This window comes from Corvus brachyrhynchos, unplaced genomic scaffold (genome assembly GCF_000691975.1).
Source record: "Corvus brachyrhynchos isolate BGI_N302 unplaced genomic scaffold, ASM69197v1 scaffold3, whole genome shotgun sequence".
NCBI lineage: Eukaryota > Metazoa > Chordata > Aves > Passeriformes > Corvidae > Corvus > Corvus brachyrhynchos.
In genome coordinates, this window is record NW_008237619.1 from 3,202,490 (window position 1) to 3,215,330 (window position 12,841).

At 38.9% G+C, this 12,841-nt stretch overlaps 1 long non-coding RNA gene across 1 annotated transcript in view; it reads left to right on the plus strand.

The window, feature by feature from the left end:
• Positions 1-613: 613 nt before the first annotated feature.
• LOC108446121 overlaps positions 614-12,841 on the plus strand; it is a 38,004-nt gene continuing 25,776 nt past the window's right edge. Inside the window, exon 1 of the long non-coding RNA XR_001861229.1 lies at positions 614-12,758. This is a non-coding gene — a long non-coding RNA (uncharacterized LOC108446121). The remainder of the gene's footprint in view (positions 12,759-12,841) is intronic.

The window sequence follows — 12,841 nt, forward strand, 5'->3', positions numbered from 1 at the left end:
CCTACTTACATGTCGGACAACGCACAGCAAGTGTCCTCCCTGTGTATCGGGTAAGTTACTCATTTGCTGTACAAGCCAGAAGCAGAACTTTGTCATCTCTGAAGACACTGGTTCCTTTATCAGGCTAGTGAAGGTGCAAAGAGCAAAGCTGTACACCAAGAGTTATCCTGTACCTCAGCTCTGAACAGGTACAGAAGCAGGTTCCTTAATCCTGCTTCTAGATTTTTCCCAGGGGCAGTTGCCTTTTCTCCCTCAGGGCAACACAAGAGCTATGACTCTGAAGTTCATTCCAGTTGGATTTTTTATAGTTATTTTAAATCACTGTATTTCACAACTAAGTTTAGGTGGCAAGTGCAAAAAAAGGTAAGGCTGAATTAACAGAACAAGTCCAAATATATTGTTTGATTAGAAACCAAGTATTTTGCTGTGTAGTAAAATTCTTTGGTTAATGTTATTTATCCTATTTTTCAATAATATTATTTGACCTCAGCAACAAAACTAAAAATCTGATTTCTAAACACAAAATTGACAATCATAGCACTTGATTCAAAAAATAATTTTTAAATAAACATTTTTATTTAAGTTGGTTTAAGTTGGTTTGGTGTTTTTTTTTTTTTTTTTTGCTCCCCAGTTATCTTGTTTCAAAAATACTCCTTGGAGTTTAGTTAAACTCATGCAATGTTTTGGTCTGCTCAAAAGTGCATATTTCAGAACACATTATTTACCAGAAAAACTTCACTCAGCTCAAATTATTTGAGGTGGGAGATCTCTTTCTTTGGCCCAGTCTGAACCCAGTAAGTGAATTATTTTGCCTCTTTTGGTACCAGTGATGAAAAAAGTGACAGTAACAATGCATACCTCTGTGGTGGGAGGGCAGTGGCTGATTTCTACAGCCAGTGTGTACCACCTTCTGCTGAAGCTGTCATCTGCGGGCAAGTGGTTTCTAGATCCATCTGTGCTATTTGTTTCAATCTGTTCTGTAGCTTCTTCACAGTCCTGTGTTAGTACTGCCACAGTAACCTAATAAATCCTCTCTGCCTGCACAAAATCAGAGGATGCTTAAGTTTTAGATGTTGCTACCAACTTACATATTTTCTCATGGCTTTCAAGTTTTTTATTTTCTGAATTTGACAGGTTTTCAGCTCCAGTAGGAGGTAAGTATTCACGGAGGGTATTATAGCTCTATCTTCATTTTTCTGCACTTTCCTACTTCTCATCCTCTGTTCTGATTTTCTGTTTCAAAAATCAAGTCACTTCAGCAATTTCTTTGTAATGTATTCTCTGCAACCCTTGTTCTTCAACCTTTTTGGGAATTCATGCTGCCTTCTTAATTGACCTGTCATTTATGGACTGTATCTGTAATTCCTGGATGATACTTGGTAACCATTCTGAATTCTGATGAACAAAGCAGAAAATTTCAAATCTGCAATACTTCAGAGACAATGAGCTGTCTGCAGGCAGGATGCAATAGTTATTATTCAGGCTAGTTACTAAGCTGTCCTTGCTCATTAAACATGCACACATAGCTATGTATTTTGATTATGAGTTTGATTTGGTCATCTCAATCTATTACATCAATGCTAGAGTTAAATTAATCTTTTGACATAGACAACTGCAATTTGAGATAAATTGGAATTGTGTTAGTCAAAGGCAAGATACTAGCATAAAATCCTGGCCTGCCTCATTGCTTAATTAGCTTTATAAATATGTATTTTTACAAAATTAAGACGATGGTTTTGAAGATCTTCGTTCTTTTTCGCTCTATGAAGTTGTAATCCAAGCTTATCTCTCTTTTCCTTCCTTTTTCTCATTCAGAAGTTTTACAAGCAGATCATTCTAAGTGACTGGACTTTAAAACCAGATATGTAGGTGGGAGTAATTGCTTCTCAGAAGCTGAGATGCTGTGTGTGTTCCTGACATGTGCCATTTCTGTTTGGTACACAACTGTGACAAGTTTTCTGCCAAGCTTTGTATCTTAATGTTGCCTATAGCATCCGTAGTTATAGTATTCTTTGCCTGACTGAAGTTTTCAATAGTAAATAGGGCTGAAAGACTTAACATGTTAGGTTGCAGGCCCAGTTATTTTATTAAAAGCAAAGCTGGATGAAGAACCAACATATCCCTGAAACTCCTTCTCCTTAGTCATTGCACATGGTCTATTAATAATAACCTTTGCTAGATCTATCTCTACCAGAATTCTCATTATTTGTCCTTCTCTCTGCCCTCAAAAAGAATATGGTAACTGTGCAAAGAGCAGCTGGTAGAAGATCATGGGAGGCACAGTTAGATCTCCCTTGGAGGCCCTCAAGAAATGGTTTTCTTGCTAGTGTTCAGATATTCCCATTTAAAGGATCATCACAATGCTATAAGGAGTGTCTTGCTGTTAAGCAAAACCCCAGGAATTATCCTTAAGCCAGATCAAGTCCAGATGGATGAGAAGTTTTTTTACAATGTTCATAACAGACAGCACAATTTAAAATATTGACAAAAGAGGCATATGTGGTTAAAAGGAAGTTGTTCTGTTAATCTGTTAACCAAAAAAGAAAACATCCTTCTTCTGTATTACCCAACCTGTTCACATAAGGAGTTTTTTGCTCAAATTCTCAGGAAGGCATTCTTTTCCTGTGTGCTCATGAATACCAGTAGATGCAGGACCTTCCAAGTCAACTGCATTTGTCTTTGAACTTATTTCCTTGGAGTCTCTTGGGTTTTCACTTATATGCAAATCCACGTCTCCTCTCCTTCCCCATTAAGTCTACACTAATGTAATAAAGAAAGAATCTAGCCCTTTATCTAGGAAATGATTACTGAATATCTACCTCCTTTAGAAAGACTTAAGCAACTTCTGGCAGGTCAGGTGCTATCCTCTGAACATGACTGCCTCTATTAAACTCATTAAAGGCATAATACCTTTCCCTGGCTCCCCACTCTCACAGCCTCTCGGCAAGTGCATTTCACTGTGAAACATCTCAGGCCATTGAACATTGCATTTTATTATCAACTACTAAATGGACAGATGTACCCTAGGCAAATAATACTCATTAAATGAGCACATGCCTTCCATTACTGGTTGTTGATTTAGAACAGATACTCTGTAAATCAGCCACTTTAGAATGGCACTCAGTGGGTTTCAGGCAGACAGTCTTGCAGCTGAGGGAACTCATAGCTGATGTTTTTGGGCAGGAGGAGTTATAATGCCAAAAGACAACTGTTGAGAGGACTTTGGTGCTCTTAAATTGCTCTGTCTTCCCTTAACTGAGAGATTGGTCAACATACAGAATTGGAGTATCGCAGCAAACTATTCAGATCTATGCAGTTGCAGAGGCTTTAAGTGCAATACCCCATTTGATGGTTGAGGCAGAAATGCCTGTGGCTTTAGGTCCCCTTCCCTGAACAAAAGTAGAATCATACTGACTCACAGAAACATAAATAAAAATGAAAGGATCGTTCCAGCAAGGCATGCTATTGAAAAGGTCAACAAAATGAAGTAAGTCTCATCTTCATGCTAAACCCTGAAAGATTTCCAGGTTCTCCTGTCTGTGAATTGAAGTCTTGGTTCTGTCTGTGACTCTGCATTTGTAGACAGATGCTCTAGCAGGTGATTTCATTGTAATTCCTAAATCAAAACAAACTGGGAAATACATTGCTGTTGTGTCAATGTCTAACACTACACAGCATGTGTGAGTGCACAACACTACTTTGCATGCTGGCATGAGCAGTGGATCAGACTACAGAACAATTACCTTTACTCGAATATTGTGCGTTCTATTATAGAGTCTCCAGTTTTAATGAAGATCAACTGTGACAAAGCTACACGGAGTGATAGAAGTACCAGAGTGAAATTGCTTTTTGAAAACAGAAAGCTTTTTAAAAAATCACAGAAGGACTGGGCGAGCCATGAGTGAGTTTTCTACCCTAACATTTTGGCATTACTCTGTGGAACCTTGTGCTATCAGCAAGGAATGAAAAATTGCAGTTGACATCTATACCTGGCATTTGTCTCCATTAACGATTAATGGAGGGACTCTGTTCTCTTGGCTTAGTCTCCACCTGTCAGGTACTCTTTAGGAGAAAAGAGAACAGGGAGAAACCAAATAGATTTAGGGCTTCCTTATTTTGAACCAGGTTTTCCACTGAAATCTATAGGCAAGTGTTATATTTGCATCCTTAAGGAAACAATTTCCTTGTGGCCCTGCTTGTCTCCCCTCCTTCAGACCTACTGTTTCATTCACTCATCTACTATGGAAATTTTCTGCCTGTCTTTTCACATCAGGAGCTAGAAATCAATTTTTATACTTGGTCCATCATTCAAAGATGATGGAAACCATGTGGCATAGCTGTGTTTTGACAGAGAGAGTACACTTCTATGTCTCTGGCACAGGAGGTAAAATGCTGCTGAAAGACAGAGCCTGAAGAGTCCTTCTATCTGCTATGGGAATAGCAGCACCTTGGTGGAGGTTCAGTGAAGCAGGAAAGCTGGAAGGTGGTTCCTCTGCACATCCTAGAGGAACATCCCACAGACTGCCAGCAGTGAGCCTGGTATGGCTGTAATTGGTTCCAGATTCCCCACCTCCTCCACAGCATAATGTCCAAGAGCTTTGTCCTGAAAGGTGGTGGGTTTTTTTCTTGCATTGAGCAGGAATTGCTGCAACTTAAGAAGGCAAAGCAGAAGTATCACACCCACTAGCTTTTAAATGCATTGATATGTTATCCATATCATCTTTCTGGCATGTTAGGTGCACAGACTCAATGGCTGCTTGTTGTAGCTCCCAGGAGCACCCCTTAGCTCCTAGAATTGGAGGCACACTACAGCAGTAACCCAGCTCTAGTATTTTTAGGCAATTATCCACACAATGTAAACCTGGGCCAAATTTTTCCAGGAGTGCTGGGGCATGCTATGGTCCTTTTCCATGGCTGAGTTATAATTGTCCAATGAAAGGTGATAGTTTGCTCTTTCAGCACGGTCAGTGGAAATATCTTTGAAAGACAGCATAGAATGCAATAAAAGAAATAACAAGACTTAAGTCTGGTTCAAGGCTGTTGCTGAATAGAAAACCAAGAGAGTTGTTATAGCAACAGATGTAGGAGATTTTTCTTTTTTTAACAAGTGTATGCACCTGAACCTTGAAACCCTAGCACAGCTGTAACTGTGAGAAAGTCTAAATGGCCTCTTGGCCTTATGTGTGTTTGCTGCACTTGCACTTCCAGGCTGACCAAAGCTGAGTGCCTGTATTACTGTCATCGTAAACCCAAGCTTTCAAGACTCATTGAGGATCCAAGCCTTGGATATATCAGCCCAGTCCATGGTCTTCTCTAACTGAGATGTGGTTTTTGGAATACAGTCATTTGCACAGTGCTCTGGAGCTCGTGTGGACCGGGCTTCCATCTGCCCATGAGTTGCTGTGCAGGCATGCCCTGGGTGAGTTTGCCTTGTTTTGCTGTCAGCAGCAGAATTCTGAAGATCACAGGGATTTAAAGCGGAGTGGTGGCTGCTGTGCCATCTCTCACCTGGCACGGGGCACGTCTAATCCACTCACTAATAACCAAATATCAGCTGCATGAGCCTGGATTTGAACTAGCATCCCTGCCCCTTGTAATGCTAACATAGCAGCTATTGTAAGAGTAGGAGTTTTCCTCACACACAAAAGTAGGAGAAGGGATTAGCACAAACAAGGCGTTGATGAATACATGTACTGCTAGAAGCCAACCAGATATTTGACCTCAGGTTCATATTTCTGTAAACATGTATCTTGGCAACGTATCATTCAGTTTCTCAATGTGATGCAATAAAAGCCTTTTCTCATTCATCTCGGCTGCCTTGTTGTGTTATGTTACAAATGATTACTGTTAATTCTGTGTTTAATTGTGCTTAGCATAATTTATTTGCTATCCAGTGATTTTAACTGTTGGACATAGCAAAATATGGTTGTTTTCTTTTTTGTTTCCTTCTGCTTCTCATTTGTGGATGCTGAAAGCAGCTGGACCTGTTCCATGTGAATGGAAATAATTACGGGCATGTACAACAGATTCATTAATCTCAAGAAGGCATCTCAAATGCAGCTACTCTTGGAGTACTCTTCATGAATTGTCTTTCCTGTCCTTACAAAATTCCTTTCTTTTAATTTTCCATCACAAACCTGTTCTCTGAGAATCTACCTCCTTTCTCTTGCTAATGGGGTTTGGAAGCAAAATGCGTTTCAACTAAAATTGGTAATGATAACATGTTTCTTAAACCTAGGCGCCTGTCCAAAATGTTCTGGAGAAAAAGGAAGCCCTGAATCTTTCAAATGCAGTTGGAGCACTAGGACCATTTTGTACAATGTGAGCCCAAAAGAGAGCAATTTTGCTCAGTGTCATTGTCCCTAACATTTTAAATATATTTTTCCTGGGTTCCAAATGCAGAGCAGTCAGGACCCAAATATTTTGTGAACTTTAATAGTGTGAAAATAATCCATGTTTTTTCTGCTAGACTCATTTTATTTTCCTCTTGGTTTTGCCTTTTTAATCCTTGTGAGCAATTTGTCAGTCAGACTAGCAGTAAACCTTGTTCCTTTGGTGCCTAGAGGTTCTGCTTGCCCTTGAAGTCATTGTCAGATGATTCTGTTCAAATCTTACCCTCCAGAGCTCCCAAAGTGCTTGACTAGGAGTCCACATGAAAAACCAGCACAGGCCAGGATGCTGAAGTCAGGCAGCAACTATGACGTGCACCATGATGGCTTTCAAAGAGGATAAGAACCATGCATCCAGCACAGCAGCAGATGTGTTGGTGTTTCAGCACATACACGTCAGCATACATATTTCAAGCAGTTGGTCATCCATGCCCTTTCAAGTCTGAGCACAGGGACTTGTGTACATAACCCTGTGGTACTGCTAATGAACTTCCCCAGATACACAGATGGAAGTTGCTCCTCCATCTCAAAATCAAAGCCGATAATGCCCGCATCATTGCCTTTTAAATATACTGGGTTTGATCACATCAGGGAATGTTTCCAGCTTATCCATATTCAATTTATGTTACTTCTATTTCTTATTTATCACAAATACACTTGTCTGTGTGAAAAAAAATGAGATCAACACTTAATGGAAGGAAGCTTTTGAGGATGTCTCAGCTATTGTTCACTGTTACCTGCCAAATGGAATAATGACAAAATAGAAGGCAGTGCGTGCATTTTATCCAGCGTGATTAGTCTTCTAATGCTAAGGATGTAGGGAAGAACACAATCAGCAGGTAAAATGCACCTCTGGGTAAATATATAAGAGTGCAAGGCTACTCTGAAATACAAAAAACATACAAAATTAGCAGGTTTTCACTGTAGATTCTGGTTTTATGTATATATAGTACTTAATTACTTTGAGGGAGGACTGCAGTGAGACTGCATGGAGACGGAGTGTTGGGAGAAGCAATGCGATACGGTAAGTTATGATTGAATCTTTACACCCATTAGATTTTGCAAAGGTGCACTTCAGGCAGTAATCAGAATTATGAGATGTGAATGGCAGTGGAAATTCAAGAATGTATTTATCTTATAATGCACTGTAGACCTCTCTGCACGACTGTCATGGTTCGAATCCAGTTGGAAATTAAGCACTCACCAGGGGAAAAAAATGCAGCCAAAACAAAAGTGAACTCAGGTAAGAGATGAGTTGTATCTTCTACCCAGTGTTGAAGGATGATTTAGTATTTTATCTGATTTCTGAGTTCTTCCCAATTTTCTATGAAGGGTTTGATGGTGGGAAAAAGTGCTTTCTGTTTGCTTTCATGAATGGGTCTCCAGTCTACACACTGAGCCTCATTAGATGGATAGTGCTTTCACAGGCATGCCTGGGAACCAGACTTCATGATCCAGAAGGTCCATTTGAGGTCTATGAGATAAAAAAAACAAGTCATAATCTACTGTTTGCATGTGCAGATTGATCTTCCTGTCTTCTGTTTCCCAGAGGAAATTTCTTGTATTTTCAATTTGTCACTATAATTAGGGCTGGTCAGAAATGTCTCAATTTTTAAATTATTATAAGTTGCTGAGTTGTTTTTAAAACACTCCTTAATTTTTTTTTTCTGAAACACTCCAGTAGTAGTATTATCGATAATTATCAGCCCACAATGGAATTTTCACTTGAAAGAGAGACAGGCACAATATTAGATGTAGCCTGGGAAATCAGCAGAATTGAAGTGTGGTGGAGAGGGGCCTTACACTGTGTGCTATGTATTGCTAGTGATTGGCCCAGGTACCTGCATATAGATCATTTTCAGCTGTGCATACACATAACCCCTATTCCTCCTAGTGCACCTGATCAAACTGAAAAGCTGTGCAAAGTCTTAGGTTCACATGAATTAAAAACCCTGCCCAGCTTGCAAACACTTGAGGACGTAAAAATTCTTGTTTGTTAGCAAATTTCAGCTGCCCTTTCGTGCTCTGTAATCTTACCACTGCTTACAACATGTCACTGCAACATTATTTTGATTTGAAAAACTTGTTTAGGAACTGAGGAGTTTTTCTAGTGTCACAGTTCCAAAACTGGGGTATGTTAAAGGACAGTGTCAAAAACACACGGACAAAATTTCATAGTTGTGTTCTCAACATTTTGAACTTTTCTGGTGTCCTTTGTGAGTAGAGCTCACTAGGAGATCATAAATAAGTTTCATAGAAACATTTGAGTTATTCATTTTCTGTTCTGTATTTTCAGCCTAATCCAAAGAACAGATTTGATCCACAGAGAAGAGAGTAGTGTTGGCATTAATTTCTAAATGAAACCTGAGGATGGCAAACTGTGTGTATATGCATAGATTCACAGTAGGAACTGGGGCAATAGACTATCTTGTAAATGGTCCCTGGTTAATATAATTTTCTTTAAAATGTCCCTTTTTCTCCATAACTTTGTCTAGGTAATATTTTGCAAGCAAGGAAAAAAATCAGCTATTTCAGTAGGGACACTCATTAATTTAATTGCTGTTGTTGCATATTTCCATATCAGCAAAGTGCAATCTGCGTTATTTTTCTGTTGTTGTAATATTCTTTCCAGTTCAATAGCATTCTTCAAGGTGAAAATCTCAGCTGTTTTCTGTTAGTCTCCCACCTAAAAAGAAGCTTTAAAATCAGTTGTATCAGCAGCATATTCTTGCTGGCATTGAGATTATATTTTCTTCCTCCTCCCTATGTATCCTAATGCCTTTTTCTGTTCCCTGCCACAGCTCTACTCATGAACCGGCCAAGAAAAATTAAAGATTCCAGGCTTTCTAGCAACAGGAGTGTTCTGAACAAAGGAGATTGGGTATCCAAACAACTATGTGTTAGCAACAAAAAATCTTCCAGTCTGATTATGGAGATCTTTGCACAGATTTGGTTATGGCAGGATTTTGCACTAACTGACATGGAGTGAAAAAGTTATGTGGGAAAAAAAAAGAGTAATTAATTGTTGATGTGAATGTAGCAGACTTCTTTCTGTTTCTTCACTGACTTCAGGACTTGAGAGTGTAGAACTTCATACTGTCCTAATCAGGATGTCAGGGGAAAGAAATTATTTAGATCTTTGTTTAGTATTCTGTAGAAGTGGTAAGTCCTACAAGAGTGTCAGTTAGATCCATGGACCTCTCCAGGGAAGGAGGAGAGCTAGGGAAGCATGATGATTATTTAATCCATACAACTGCTGGACAAGAGCAGTTATATCTAATGAAAATGCTGCTGGGGTGATAGGCACTTGTTTTCATTTGTCTCCAATTGCAGATGATATGTCCTGTATTTTTCCTCTTTGTGGGTGTTCTTCTGTGACGTTGTAAATGTATAATTAATGCAGCATAGAAATGTGCACTAGACATATTATTAAAAGTTATCATGGCATTAGCTTTCAAAAATGAGTAGCAACTTGAAGTTAAAGCTGTATGAAAGACTTTCCTGTGAGGAACTCCACCATACAAAGCACTGAAATTTATTTCAATATTATTTTATTAGACCTTTTTAATTACTATGGCAGATAAGCAGGTCTGTCCATTATCTTTGCAGAACATTTGTATTAATAATGTCACACAATTTGCTATGATTGCCACAGAATATTCTGTCCCTATTGGGAGCTTAGTTTAAGATGATATGCAAAAGCCAGTCATCTACAGGGCAGAAGGTTTCCCACTCTCTTCCACTGAGCTCCCAACTCACAGCTGTTTTTCTCAGCCCTCCCTTGAGCAGTACAACCAAAGGAAACACAAAAAATCGCTCCGTGAGCCCATCTGTAATAGTAAGTTCTGAATGCAGGCATGGTAGACAGAATGTTAGTGACCTTTTTTGTTTTAAGGTAATCCTGCTGATTATAAAATGTGAGACAAGGTCATTTGGTAATGCAAAACTGCACTTTCAATTATTTACAGGTACTTTTGTGGGTTAGTTTTTCTCTCTTTTTTTTTTTTTTTAAGATCCATAACATGAATCCCAGCAATTTATTTCAAAGCATAACTTTGCTTCTTAGAGGGATATTTGTAGCTATGATAAGTGATGAAAGAAGAAGATATATTCTAGTTTACCCATCCTCTTCCAAAAAATTAAGCATCAAGTTCTAACACTGAATTTGAACTTGAAGTAGCGACAGTTTCCTTGTAATGCTACAGAACTCACCGAAGCCCTACGTGTAATGTTCCTGGCTTGGAGTGATATCCAGACTTATACATTTCAAGCAGGAGTGATATTTTTAGTGAAGGAACTAAGCAAATAATTATTTATGGGTATCATTTATGTTATGCTGTTCTGTATTTTATCTGTGGGAGATCCTGTCTCTGTATTCAGAACATGCTTAATGAAACAATGAAGAAATTCAGGGTTTGCAGTAGCACCACAAGAAATACCCATTTCAGCTCGTAATGAGATTTTAAAAGAACTGCTGGAAAGATTTCAGACATCTATATTGGCTGCAAACAAATTTTTGTCCTTGAATTATCTTGACTTCATTTAATTCAGGACAGTTCAATGTTTGCATTATACCTTCACAGCTCTCAGAATCATACATAGAAAAGGGCCATTAAGATCCATTCCACTCCCTCTTCTTTGCAGGTCAAAGCAGTATTGTTCCTTAAATTGCCTTTTTCTGTCATTTGCCTGGCCTTGGTAAAGATTTGTTAGGCTGATTTTTAAAAAGGACAGCTACAGGAAATGAGCCACACAGAGTGAAGATGAGAAGGCTTCCAATTCTGGAAGCCGATAAAATTGGGTTGTGGTATTCATGCCAAAATGTGGCAGGAGTCTCTTGAGAAGTACATTGGGGATGACTCCTCCTGGTAAGTGTAGAGTTGCAAGTAAGGATGTCTACTTGTGTCTTCAGGGCATGAAAACACAAGTATTTTATGAAACAATCAAGTTTATGACCTTAAGATTCTGCAGTTGTGCACTGTGAGGAATGAACAATCTTTTAGGATGCTGGTACAAAAGTGAGAGATTAGATTGAACTCTTAGATGCATCTGTTCAGGGTTTTTCTCTTGATCTCTGAGTCTTAGATACTATTCATACAGTTGAAAAAATGCAAGAGATTGTTCTCCTAATTTTAAAAGTAAAAGAGATTTTGGGTTTTCTATGGAAACTTGTAGGATTTAATTTTTGTCTGCTGACTAAAGGGAATTGCTTTATCTGAAGAAGAAGCTGGTAACTGGACAGCCAGCAGAGGAATGGTGGAAAATGGAATTTATGCAATTAAAGATACCCTTACTTTCTAATTCTACTGCAATTATTAACAAAATATGAAATACGAAGATAATTTAGCATTTACCTGAAATAACTAATATGGTAAGTGTTTTGCTCAAATATCTGTTTTAAAAAGCTCTTTTACAGCTCTTTCTGGCTGCAGTCTGTGGGTCTCATAAATAATTTGCAGGTGGAAATGGCACAGGTGTTAAAAAAAAAAAAGAAGTAACAAATATAAGAGCTTGGTGACATTAGATGGTTTACTATGGTGTGACTCAAAACAGATTGGATAGTTGCTGGTAAGACTGTCTTTACCTAAAATTCCCTTCTTTCCATGTGTTGTTTTATCATCATCATCATCATTTTAAATTTTATGAGCTAATTTTGAAATATTAGCAATGCTCTCCCTGCTGCCCTCCACCTTTTAAAGCCACAGTTCCTTCAATGATATGTTAACTATTGGCATCTTTCATGTGAGCCTTTTATTTTACAGTCTCATCCCATCTTTAAAAACTTTTTTTCCTAGATTTATGCATCCTTTTTCTTCCTCTTCTCTGTACATCAAGTGCCCCTTTAGGTCTTCATGGTCACCTTTTAGTTCTTTGATAAGCACTAGGAATGAGAAAAAACACTTAAAATATTATTTAAAATCATCACTTATGGCAGGCAAGATAGTGGTCCTTGAAATGAGCAGGGCTGCTCGTGGTTGAGAGTTCCAGTCCATCAGCAAAACCCCAAGGAAAGCTCTCCACAGCTGAAATCCATCTGTGCAACTGGAGCAGTTACAGGCAGAGGGTACCTCATCCTGAGGTAACAGTCCTTGTGCTTACACACAGCGTATGTGCAGTAGGGCCACTTATTTTGAGTTTCTATCATCTGGAGAAACCTGGATGCACGTTTGCTGAGTTCCTCTGTTTTGTCTTTTTTCTTGACAGAGGGATTGGCTTCCGAGAACAGGATTCACACCAGTCTGTTAGCACAGCACAACATTCCATGTGGCCACACATTCCTCCTCGCTGTTTACAAAAGGGTGCCACAATGAGTGGATGTGCTCATCCACTTCCTCTGAAATGCTGAGAAGAAGAGGAACCCTCACTCAGGTTGGACAGGCAGGAGATACAGCTCCGTGGTGTGCAGCTTCTGGGAAAGGGTTTGGAGCAGGGCAAAGGGTGAAATGAGAACT